The following is a 13,520-nucleotide window of genomic DNA, read 5'->3' as shown; positions in this document are numbered from 1 at the left end:
TTATGTAAACACAACATCTACTTGCACAGCCCAGGACCTGAGAAACCAGCGTTAGCCAGTAAACTACTGTGCTGTATCATCATAGATGCTCTCCAAAACATTTTAGCAAACATGAATTTAAGTATACATTTGGACTTAGATCTCCTGCTCTGCCACACATGACTACCTATTATTGATGATACAGACTGAATGCAAAGGCAAATTAATGAAACTTCAAAGAAGGAAATTATCTAAATGGATTGAGGTAATGGCCCTCTATCAGAAGTTTCTTCACATCTGAGAAACTCAGATTTAACTTCTCTACAAGGATGCTCTTCTAGAATATTGCTGTTATACTTCACATTTTTTTTGTTTATTATTAAACAGATGTCATCCAGCCTGGACTACAGATTTTAGAATCCCTATTCAGCATCGCTGGCATCTTCTTAGGTATTTTCCCCTAACCTTGGTGACAGTGGTATGGCTAGGAATTCTGGCCTCCTGAAAGAATATTGGTCCCCTCTCCCCCAGGGTTCGAATATTGCTTGAAGGAAATCACTGCTATACTTAATTTAATAATTCACTGAACTTTGACCGATTGACTTTGCTAACAGGAGAAACTTGCAAACTGGGAGATCCCCCTTGAAGGAAATCACTGCTATATAACTAAATAGTGGGTCCCTTCTACAGGTCTGGGCCCCAAGAATCATCAATGACCTTCACCCCACTAATGATGACCTTTTTGATAAAAGCAAATTGGCAGGAATGGCTTGGATACTTTGAAAATGGATATGGTCCAGTCCACTACTTAATAGTTGCCTCTGTCATAGATCGTTACAATAATAACGTTTCATGAGTCTCTCAGATGACAAATTTCCCAGCTGTCTCAAAGAACTCAATGTACTGTAAATTACATGAATAAGACTGTGAACTGAAAAGAAAGTTACTTTTTACATTTAGCTGACACTTTTCTCTAAAGCAACTTACAATGTGAATGTGTTTGCTTACCCATTTCTACTGCTAGGTGATTCTACTGGAGCAATTTGTGGGAAGCACCTTGCTCAAGGTTACCACAGCTGGAGAGAAGATTCCAACCTGTAGCTTTTGCATCTAAAGGCAGGAGCTCTAACCACTAGACTGCCAGCTGTCTCCAGACATGGAGAACAAAATGTTCATCTTATCAAACATTTTTAAGAATCCTTTTTTTTTTGACTGATGAATAAATTCCCTGGTAATCTTTGCAAGGGTATGTGAAATTTCTGGCTTTTTTTTGGTGTGTGAAATTAATGCTTTTTTTAAATATGTTGTTGTTTGTATTAAGTAGTGTATGTTTTAGATTTTAATGCTCGGAAAAAGATATTACATTCAAGAGAATGCTGAATAATATTAAGATTTTATAGAAACTTAGTTATTAACTCATTTATAGATCACAGTTATTCTCACTTGAGTTCAGAATGAGTATATTTCTCAGAAGTACTGCACCATGAGTTTACAAGGTAACTGTCTTAACAATCATGCTCCATTTTGAGCGATTCTTCTTCTGTTTCTTGTTATTTGATAGTCAACAACTGGACAGTACAACCTCTTGGCTTTAAATATCTGCATTTTTAAGTTACAACAAATTTATTTAATTCAAATAATTTCTTTGTAGAAGAAATACTGCAGTTAAACCATATGGTAAGGGATTTGTTGTAATGAAAACAGACTAAAAGTAAGAAATTAATACCATCATGATAACAGTAAGTTCAGTGCAGATTTGATTACCGAATAAGGCAGTCTAAAGCAGATGAAATCTTCTGTCTTCAGCTTATGAACACAACTGGAAAAGCAAGTCTGTTTGTAACTTCATTTGTTCATAAATCCAACCACTATGTCAAAATCAATAAAAGCTTAATAATACAGAGGTCCCTTGAATTACTTACAAGCTAGGTTCTGTAAAAACCTCAGATAAACCTATACTCAATTTAAAATACTTTATCTTCTAATTGCCAATTGCCATGCAAATCGTAAATGCCATAATTTCAAGTGCAGTTAAAGCAAACAAGAAAGATGTCAAGGTGAAAGAAGTTCATGCAAAGCATTCAATAAAAAAAGACATTAACTGGTGTGCAGTGTTTTTATCCTTCTATACGTAACCATAGCTTATGGTGCCCTCTAGGCCATGACCCTGGTTGATACAGAAATGTTTCTGAGAGAACATTACTATGTATTTCATAAACACAAAAATGTAGTATATATCTTAGGAATATTGTGTAATTTTGGTTCCAACATCCTGATTACACAAAGGGTCAACAAGGATTGAACAGTGGATTCCAGTGACATACTTGCAAGTTTTTTTAATAAGTTGATATAGACTGCCAGTAGACATAAGATGTAAATTAGACATAGTAGGACATGAACCAAATTATATATTATAAAAATTCATGAAGTTCATAAGCATTCAGTTATTTTGTCTTTTATGCACTTAACTTTTCAGGGAAGAAATCTTACTTTCCACTCACACACACATTTTCTCAACCGCTTGTCCCATACAGGGTCGCGGGGAACCAGAGCCTAACCCGGCAACTCAGGAGGGGGAGGGGACACACCCAGGACGGGTCGCCAGTCTGTCGCAAGGCACCCCAAGCGGGACTCACTGGAGAGCAGGACCCGGTCCAACCCACTGCACCACTGCGCCACTGCACCCCCCCGCCTTTCCACTCATTCTAGAAATTGTAAATTTGGTAGAGAACCATACATTCATGTTTTGGCAATACTCCTAGACCGCATGCTGTAAGTTATATATTATCACTTAAATGGGCTATCTTTGGATGTTCTTAGAAGAGACACTCTTCTGAAACCTGAATACTGCATTTTCCAAAAAAGAAAGAAATAAAAAACCACCCAAAACTGCTCACACCCACATCTGGACTTCACCTTCAGTCTGTTAGGTGACATTTCTTTTCTAGTTCAACAGAAGAGTATCAGGTTACCCATCTGACGCAATGTAAACCTTATGTGATTTTTAAAGGGAGAACACTTACACTTTGTACTTAAACCTAAAATAACCTATTTATGAAACATTTCTGTTATGTAACTTGTCTTTATTTTACCTAAATATTTTGTTTAATAGGAGAATTACAGAGAAATTGAAAAGCAAGAAAGGTTTACGTTAGATATTTCATCTGATCAATTAAAAATTATTTCACAATTTCCACATTCATGCCCTCATCCTTGTCCTTTTATACTGAGCTGTGACAAACTGTAAATTAATTTAATCGCTGAAGAGTGTTAGTGAAAAGTCCGTCTTTTATTTTCTCTCTTATTCAAGCAAAGAAAAAGCTAATTAAGTTACAATGAATTAAGTGGATCCACAACTGTCATAATTTTCTCATTTTAGAAGTGCCCCACAATGCTCCACACTGCTTTATCAAATAAATTGGTGGCACCAAAGAAAACAATATTTGCTGGGCCAGTAATATCTAACTACAATAAGTTGTCTGCTAGCTCTACATATAACTTCCTAGTTTTTCTAGTAGGAAGTTTGAACTGGCATATTTTCCATCAGTGCCAAAATGATCATCTTTTTTTCTGAATACTTAAGAGCTATCCTATTAAAAATACCAAATGAAAAGTACCACAGAATCTTTAAAAATAATAAAACTAAAAATTAAACATCCAAAAGCAGTTTCAACATATTCATTTTCACAATGAGGAAGACATGTGTACTAATGACTTTGAACCTGTCATGATCAGTGATGCCAGCTTTTCCACAGATTAAAGCATCTCAGAAATTACCAACTGATGAGAATTTTACCTGTAGTGTAGTTTAGAGAGAGAAGTGTGGTAAACAAAAAATAATTTTTAAAAATCCAGCCAGTAACAGCCCTGTGGATAAAATCTTGTGTGAATGAGAGGGGTTGAAAGACAAAGGTAAGAATAGTATACAACCAATAGGTACAATAGTGGAGTGCAGAAGGACATATAAGAACATACAGTTAAGCAAGCAAAGAAATAGATGAGTTACAGCAGGAAAATTCTATGCCAGATTCCACTCCTGTCAACTGAGAACAAGAAGAAGAAAGTGCAATGAACAGCAACCAACCAACCAATTTCAAGAACCACTCGTCCCGAGTGGGGTTGTGGTGAGCCAGAGTCTATCCTGGAGACATTGGGCACAAGGCTGGAGGGGTGGGGGGCATGCCCTGGATGGGATGCCAGTCCATTGCAGGGCTGCGATGAACACACAATCGCAAAACTTGAATGACTGAAGAGTGGAAAAACAGTTTTTGATCTGAAAATGTTGATTTCTGTTACACCATGCTGATGGCAGGTTCAGATTTTGGCTTAAACAATATGAATTCATGGGTCCTTCTTGTATCAATGCAACAGGCTGTTAGTGGTCATGTAATGTTTTCCTGGCACACACTAAGATGTTTAATATCAAAAGAGCTTTGTAAAAATGCGATAGGGTATCCAAGCATTGTTCCTGATCAGGTCTATCCATTTATTGCCAAAGTTAATTCTTTTTTCCAGTGGATACTTGTAGCAGGTAAATGCATCTTGCCACTTAAATGCAATTCTTGTCACCATTTTGCCATTACAGTGGTGCTTTGGCCTTATGCTGGGGATCATTGTGCTGTTAGAAGATGAACATTTTCACAAAGTTCAGATTTTTAGCACACTGAAGCAGGTTCCCGGTATTTTGCTCCGTCCATTTCTCCTTTTGTTTTAACAAGATACCCAGGTCCTGCTGATGAAAAGCAACCTCACAGCATGATGCTGCCACCGTCGTATTTCAGTGTAGGGATTATGTTTCTTGAGGCATGGACAGTGTTAGGTTTGTGTATGGAAGGATGGAACATTAGAATCCATAATTCAAAAAGAACCATCTTAAAGCACAAGTGGAATTTTCCAGAAAGCAACCTAGTGGCAATGTGGTAAAGGTTTTAACTTCAGATTAGAAAAAGGAAGAACTTTTACTCGAAATTTAAAGCATTCTGAGGGGAGCAAGCCTAACACTAGATTAGAAATTTCAAGCTGTTATTATTCCTAACTGTCATATAAGGCTTTTTTTTTCTTTTTGTCGACATCACATCTACATAAATACAGGGTTGAAAATGACTTGACAGTTGAGATTAATAAATGATAACTGAGGTTAACAATCAGTTTAATTACCAATTTCCAAAGGTTACAGAATATCAGCACAACATTCAAATCAGGAATTTTAAGCATAGTTACCTAGTTATACTTCATCATGATTCTGAATGAAAAATAATAATTCACTGTGTCAGGCTTTCCACAAATGACCATGGAAAATAAAGAGATAATTATAGACAATAGTGCAATTCATTGACTCTTTTTCTTGCAAGTGTGAACACATTAGTCAAGCACAACTGTGAATCTTTCTGAAAAGTAGTCTTGTTAAGGCCCTCACACTATACAAAATTGTCTTTCATTTGAACGATAAGTAAAAGATTCAGTTTAACCATTCAAGGCATGTTTGAAATTGTAGATTTGTGACAACAGTGGTAACACAAGTCACCCTTGCCAACACAGATTTTCAACCTGTGTATGTTTTCCAAAAACCTAACATAGTAATAACATATTTAGCTGATGCTTTTCTCCAAAGCAACTTACAATGTTTAGATACTTACTATTATTTAGCCATTTATATCGATGATTTTTTTTTTTTTTTTACCAGACCAATTTATGGTCAGTATTTTGCTTGACGGTACTGTAGTTGGACAAGGAAGTCGAACCTGGAATCATTGGCAGCTATACCCCCTAGGGGTGACAGGTAGCATAGTGGCTAATGCTGTTGTCTTTAGGTTAAAAGGCTACTGGTTCAATTCCCATGTTCAGCTGCAGTACTCTTTAGCAAAGTACTTACCCTAAGTTGCCCCAGTTAAATTACCCAGCTATAATAATGGGTAAAAACATTTAAAGTTGCTTTGGAGAAAAGTATTAGCTAAATGAGTAAATGTAACTACTGACTGTCTACTGGTATAATAATAAGAAGAAAGATGCAGAGAGCATGTACTAGTTATGTGCTCCAAAGCTTTGAGCTGAAATCCCAATCCCATTGCACTGAGCAAGGTACTGCTGAAGTAAAAATACACATGTGCATAAAATGGGTGAATAACTGAGTTACTCTTATGACTTGCTTACTGTGTAAACTGACCTTTATAAGTATTTACAATATATTGCATTACCACAACACACAATTTTGATAATTCTGTACTTTTGTACACTTACATCTTTTTTATTCATATTAACCTTTAAATCATGATTTGTTAAGTCGATTTGTGGTGTCATTGTCTCTTTTTTGGCTTTTGCTCTCTATGAACTGTTAAATTTCACACTGTGGGTGGTCAGCGATTCTGTTACTGCTATATAGATTATTCATTCCACACTCTTTTAATGTCGTGAAAAACGCCTTTTTGTGTGCGAGAAACTTCTTATTTTTGGCTGTGCAGTTTAGCTTGTGGGAACACCTGTTCCTGTATCCTTAAAATAGCCTGATGCTTCTAGCTAGCCTGAAAATGAATACTTTGTATGGCAATGCCTTGGAACTTATTTACAGAAAAAAATGTCCTGTCATCATTTATGAAAAGACAAGTTAACTTAAAGCTTTATGTTTGCCACATGTAGTATAATTTCCAGTATTTGAAAATAATAGATTTTTGAACACTTTTAGGACATTGATTGGGACAAAATTTGTCAAATTCTTTTTCGAAAGAGCTGGACTGGCACTGTCCTTTTAACTAAAATAGAGCAGTATTGAAAGCTTGAAACATAATATGTCAGACAAACAAAAACAGCAAAGAACAAGTTTTGATAACCATGGTCAATCAGATTGCATTTATTAAAGCTCATGAACAGTTTTGCACATCTTCCAAATCATTTTTTTATTTTATTTGTTTATTTATTTATTCTGGGAAGATATCTCCCAGTGCCCTTCATTACTGAACTACTCAGGACCTCTTTCTGTGATGTAAGCTAAAAGAGGACTTAATTTGGAATAATGACAGTTGCCATGGTGCTGGTTACACTTCAAGTTCAGACTAATTTTGCTACTAGCACTTCAACAAATTTCTCACAAATAATGTACACCACAGTTGCTGTCAAAAAAAAATTGCTTTAATTAAACTCAGAATAATCCTATTTGTAAGCATTATGTTTTTTATCTAATCAATATTATTTACCAACTTTTTATCTGTATAGCATTAATATTATACAGTGCTAAAGCATATCACACTTGCTTCAGAGTTCATTTTCTCCATATGTGTACTTAAAAAATGAGTAAACTGAGTTCTCAGTTCCAGAAATAATCATGTGACTGTTTATGCAGTTCAGAATGTTTACTGGGATTGCTTTAGCTTGTGTAAGAAGGGGCCCTGAACTAAAAAAAAAAAAAAAAAAAAAAAAAAAATGAGTTGCTCACAAGGGCCAAGGCCCAGTTAAAATTTCAATGAGATCTTTGAGGTTCTTCAGACAATGAACATTGAAAGCCTTTTGGAATTCTCTTTTTTTCCCATTTGGGCACTAAATGTCATGGGGTAGGAGATGGAAGACCTCCAGGTAATTGGTTTGAAGGAAATCTGTATTTCATCATCCATGCAAAACTTATTGAGATGCCAAACATACACCCTCCCATAACAAAGAAGTTTGCTCAGGCCCAGTTGAAGTGGATCTTAATTTTTCTAGACATCATCCAGTCCTCACAATTTGCAGTGACTAAGGGCAAGAGTTGGGAAAAGGAAGGACATACCATAAAAAAGAGACTCAATTAGAGCTGCAAATTACATTGAATTTTTGGAAAAAGGGTAATATAGACAATAGTTTGCATTGTACAGTGTACAAATGTATTTTCACTCATGCAGCACTGCTCCCTGTTACATTTATTCCACTGAAATTCAGAGAAAAAGCAACAAGACATAAAAAATTAAGGCTTTTTGCAAAACCGCAAGGAAGCAAAAGCTTAATCAACTTTAATCTCTTTTTCTACAAAGGAAGGGATACCTAGTGCTGGGCTGCATTTTGTGATACGTTTTGAGTCAAAGCAGCACCAGGTTAATGCAATGGTTAGCTTATTAACACAATTTATAGGTCACATAACCCTTTCCCTGAGAGCAGTGCCCTAATCAACCCACATTGAGCACAATATTGCTGTCTGTTATTACGCTTTGATTGTATTTTCGATGGCTGCCACAAAAAGATATTGCTGCCCCCTCTAATGAAGTTCAACTGATTATCTTTTTCTGTATTTTCGCATAGACCCTTTTTACAGGTTCTGGGGTTGTGAAACATAGTCATATAACATGTATAATCATCACTGAACAATCAGTAAAACCTTTAAATACGAAATGCTTTCAAAGAAAAGTTCATATAATTTATTCACTTTTAAATTATTAGGGTGAAATTTAATTGAAATAATCTTAATAAACATATTCCTGTTGTGAATGGGTCAAAAAATGATTATCTCTTATGGAGGGAGAAAAAAAAACACTTCCCAAAGAAAAATATGTTACTTAAAATCTGTTAAAATACAAAAACAAGACATTTTTATGTGTGGCAATGACAATGCTAATATATTTTATATTTGTTTTGAATTCTGTTATAACACTCATTGTTTACATAGCTTGGGGGTGCAGTGGTGCAGTGGGCTTGGCTGGGTTCTGCTCTCTGGTGGGTCTGGGGTTTGAGTCCTGCTTGGGGTGCCTTATGGCAGACTGGCATCCCATCCTAGGTATGTTCCCTTCTCCTCCAGTCTTGTGTCCTATGTTACTGGGTAAGGCTCCAGTTTGCCATTACCCTGCTCTGTGTTTGTTTGTATTTATAGCTTATCTTCTAATATTACATTTTCAGTGCATCATTCATTCATTCACACACACACACACACACACACACACACACACACACACACACACACACCTTCAGAACCGCTTGTCCCATACGGGGTCACGGGGAACCGGAGCCTACCCGGTAACACAGGGCGTAAGGCCAGAGGGGGAGGGGACACACCCAGGACGAGACGCCAGTCCGTCGCAAGGCACCCCAAGCAGGATTCGAACCCCAGACCCACCGGAGAGGAGGACTGTGGTCCAACCCACCGCGCCACCACACCCCCTTCACTCATTCATTCATTGTCAATAAGCACTTTTGCAGCATGTGGTAGTAGTGGTCTAGATATTGTTTTTTATACTGTACATCATACTAGTGATGGAAGAAAGCAGTGCTCATTTAAGGTCTCTTGTATTATTATTATTTTTTTCTTTTTTTAAATCATTTTTGGGTGTGTGTGTGTGTGTGTGTGTGTTTTTAAGAACCCTGTTGTTTTAACTGATTTCTGGACAGCTTGAGTTTTAAAGCAAATTCTTATTTTGAAGAAGTGCCTCTCGACTGAGTCTTCTGTTCTCCTCTTTTTCGCTTAAAAACAATTCTAGTAAAAGGCTCCTTTCTGCAGCAGGTGTGGAGCATTAACAATGGTATTGAAAACATACTGAACACGAGAAGCATGCAGATGCACTAAAAGAACATCTTTTACCTTTTTTGAAGATCGTACTTCTAATATTTTTACATTGCTTTTTATCAAGGTGGAAATTAGATGACTGCCTAACAGGCAAAAAAAGTATTTGGGTTAAACCATTATCCTGTTGTATTGAAAATAACAGCAACAACAACAACAATAATAATATATTTTCATATGGTATTGCAGTGATTTTTCATTATACAAGACCTTAATATATTATTGCTGAGTATAACTGGAAGACTTCACATTTATTCAATTAAGTTACAGTACACTTTTCTCCAAAGCAGCTTACAAGCTTAAGGTTCTTGTTATAATGTTATGCGTACGTTGTTAATGTAGTTCTTACAATGTTAAGGTATAATTATTTCTCATTTATATAGCTTAGCAGTTTTTACTACAGCCTGAGGTGGGACTTCAACCTACAGATCCAAATTTTAGAACTCAGGGCAAATTGTGAACTACTTGCATTTTCATATTCATGAATAATTGAAGTATTATTGAATAATACACACACATTTTCAGAACCGCTTGTCCCTCACGGGGTCACGGGAAACCGGAGCCTACCCGGCAACACAGGGCGTAAGGCCGGAGGGGGAAGGGGACACACCCAGGACGGGACGCCAGTCCGTCGCAAGGCACCCCAAGCAGGACTCGAACCCCAGACTCACCAAAGAGCAGGACTGCGGTCCAACCCACTGCGCCACCGCATCCCCTTATTGAATAATAGTACATTTTAATGTTAAATCACTTTTTTGCAAATGTTTAGCATTGATTTTTAAACAATTATAGATGAACTATCTCCTTGTCCTTGTCGTCAAGTAGAAACAATGTAAGAACAGCGAATGAAATGGCATATAAATAAAAGAAATCAAGCTAACCATTTTTGTGCACACCATGGTCTTTGCAATCATTTAACTTGCCAATCATAAAACACGTCTTGCTCGTCTTGTACTGGTCTTTAACTGTGGATGAATGGCTAGTTAAAGAAAAAAAAACTCAAGCACTTTGGTGTTTTTGTAAAATGAATAAGAAGCCACATGAGTAAGTTTTTAAAGAGAATTAAAAAAAATATATATATATATATCAATGTAACAAAATGGAAATTGTCTTGTACTGTTTATGAAAATTTTACTTGTCTCAAAACAGCAAATATATATATATATATGTAGTCCCAATCAAAATGTACACACAGAAACACTTTACCTTTTCTACCATTATACAAGCACAGCATGGTTGGCTTAAAACAACCCAGGAAGTCAGCTCAGCTGTTAATAGATTCAGTAAATCTGATTTATCTATATAAATGGAGTTAAGAATCAATTTAAGCTTTTGTAAGAGTGTTAGGTGTCACAAAAGAGAATAGCGCACACACACGCATACACACACACACGCACACACATTGGCTGAAACAGCTTTTCCCAAGCAGGGTCGTGTCGAACCAGAGCCTAACCCGGCAACACAGGGTGCAAAGCTGGAGGGAAAGGGGACACACCCAGGATGGGACGCCAGTCTGTCACAAAGCACCCAAGCAGGACTGGAATGCCAGACCCACCAGAAAGCAGGCACAGGCCAAACCCACTGTGATACCACAGCCCCACTAAGAGAATAGCACTAACTAGAAACATTGGACCACTTTTCATACTTTTTTTGCAACATCACTAGATCTTAAATCAAAATATTGTCTGAGACTTTCTTTTCAATGTAAAGGTCTATGAAATCTAAAGCAGAACATATACAATATAAAATCTGAAATATCTTAGGGTAATGTGTGGCTTTCCAGTTGCCACAGCATGAGCTAGTTAAGAAAAAAGAAATCTGAGTAATAAATGTCATAACATATACAATTTTTAAAAAATTGCTGTGAAATTAAAGTGGAAATTAAAGAAAATTAATACAATTTTGGCAGCATCAACATCAATGTATAAGCTTTATGCACAAGGCATATTACCTGGATTCCATCAACAACAAACAGGGAAATTTCACTAGAACCATGCAACACACATTGTAAACAGAAGTCTTTTTTCTTCAGTGACACAGTGAACATATGTGGAAAAATAGATCCCCCAAAGCAATTATATAAGACTTCTGGCAGGCCCCAAACTCTAATTCATCACTGTTTCCGACCACAGGTATGATCTCATGATGCAAGGTACAATAAACCAAGTCTAATATGCCAGAAATATAAATTGTTACATGTGTATTTCAAAGCTATTGTCACTAACAATAATTTTTAATCATGTTCACAATGTTCCATTAAAGACACTTCATAAAATTACTGTAATATGTGTATAAATTGATGGCAGCAAGATGTCACATTTAAAATCCCAAATATTCTGAAATAGTGCAAACTACTATCCATTGCTGAACTCCTCTATAAGAACAGATCCACCTAGATGATCCACAGAAGGAAACAACATAGCAATTACTCTTTACAATACTTACACAAATAAAATCTAATTAATTTCAACTGTATATTTTTTTATTGTTTTCAGATGAAATTCTTTTTTTGTTCAAGGCAATGAAATCACAGTAATACAGAGGCAATATTTTCTACATAGGCCAATGACAGACATGATCATTTTTTTTTGAGACATAAAAAGATCAATAAAACATTTGACATGACTAAGCTGAAAACTTACTATCATCTATTAAAGACTCCCCAACTCCCTAAAGGCTATGTCATTGTTAACCCCACTGTTCAAAGAATTCTTTCAGCTTCTGTGTAAGCTGCAGGGGTGTGGCTATGTTTTGTCTTAGTTGACAGGGAGTTTATTATGTAGCCGGTGAGAAGCTAATGCAATTTTGTGCATCTGTGCTTTCAACCAGCATGCTATTCATTTAACTTCATCCCTTTCTACCCCTCCTTTCCAAAGAAGCCACCTTTGTAAAATGACAGGTCCTGTGAAGTATTTATCCACTTGTCATGCCAAACCAATTTTAATTGAAATTAGTTCTTCTTTAGCAAAACGGGGAGGTGGTAGTGATAGTGGTGGTCCTGAAGGGGGGCGGGAGGTTTCTGTAATTGGTCCTGATTCAAAAGTTTACAAATTTTTGTGTTGAAGCATTCAAAGTCCTCTGTTGAACTGCAGTTACCAGCTGATGCCACTTCTACTTATATTTCAGTTGTGCCTGGATGTGATTCAGTTTTTGTGATATGGTATGCCCTTCCTCCTTAGTTGTCAGCAAGCACCAATTAAAACAAAATGAATACAGCTTCAACCAGCGAGTATTGCAGGGCTGTGTATTTCTTAATGAAATTGTTTTTCAGGTGTATGTTGCTTTCGGGCATTTTCTTCTCCAGCTGCTTATTTATCATTCAACTCGTTCAAAACTTAGCATGATGAGGTAGACAGCATAATTGGGTCAGCAGAAGCTGTTATTTATTATTGTTTTTCAATCCATAGGTGCAGAATGAGTTTTGTTTTTTACTGTGTTTTTTTTATGCAATTATATAAGTCTTCTGGTGGACCCCAACATCTATTTCATCAGTATTTTCAACCACAGATGTCATGTTATGATGCAAGATAGAAGAAACCAAGTCTAAAATGCTAGAAATCTAAATAGTAACATGCATTTCATACTGTTGTCACTATGAAATATTTGTCATTATATTTACACTAATCCAATGCTTTAACTGCAGTATTACATCAACAGGGGTGTTCATTTTTGTTTTCTTTTTTTTTTTTTTTTTGTTTTTCCCCTTCACCTGACTGGGATTTGGAGTCACACCAGTCCATCAGTGTCAAGGAGTGATGGATTTGATTTGCCGGACCAGAAAGGTGGGACTTCCCCATGTTAAAAAGCGACTTCCTGGAGTCCTTTTGAAGAGCTTTTTTGTGGAAAGAATATTCTACAGTAATAGTGTGGTTTTGACAGTGCTCTCTCTTCCTGTTTACCTTACTGGTACTTTAACTGTCTTTAGATGATAAAAAAAAAAGTATTGTGGTTAGGGTTAGAATTTGGAAGGGTTAGGATTAGGGTTAGGACAGTGGTGGAAGGTTTTGGCTTAGACCTCCTTTTGTTTCCT

The sequence above is a fragment of the Scleropages formosus genome, chromosome 9 (genome assembly GCF_900964775.1).
Source record: "Scleropages formosus chromosome 9, fSclFor1.1, whole genome shotgun sequence".
NCBI classification, from domain to species: Eukaryota; Metazoa; Chordata; class Actinopteri; order Osteoglossiformes; family Osteoglossidae; genus Scleropages; species Scleropages formosus.
The sequence above is the reverse complement of the archived record's forward strand: the minus strand, read 5'-3'. Positions refer to the sequence as shown.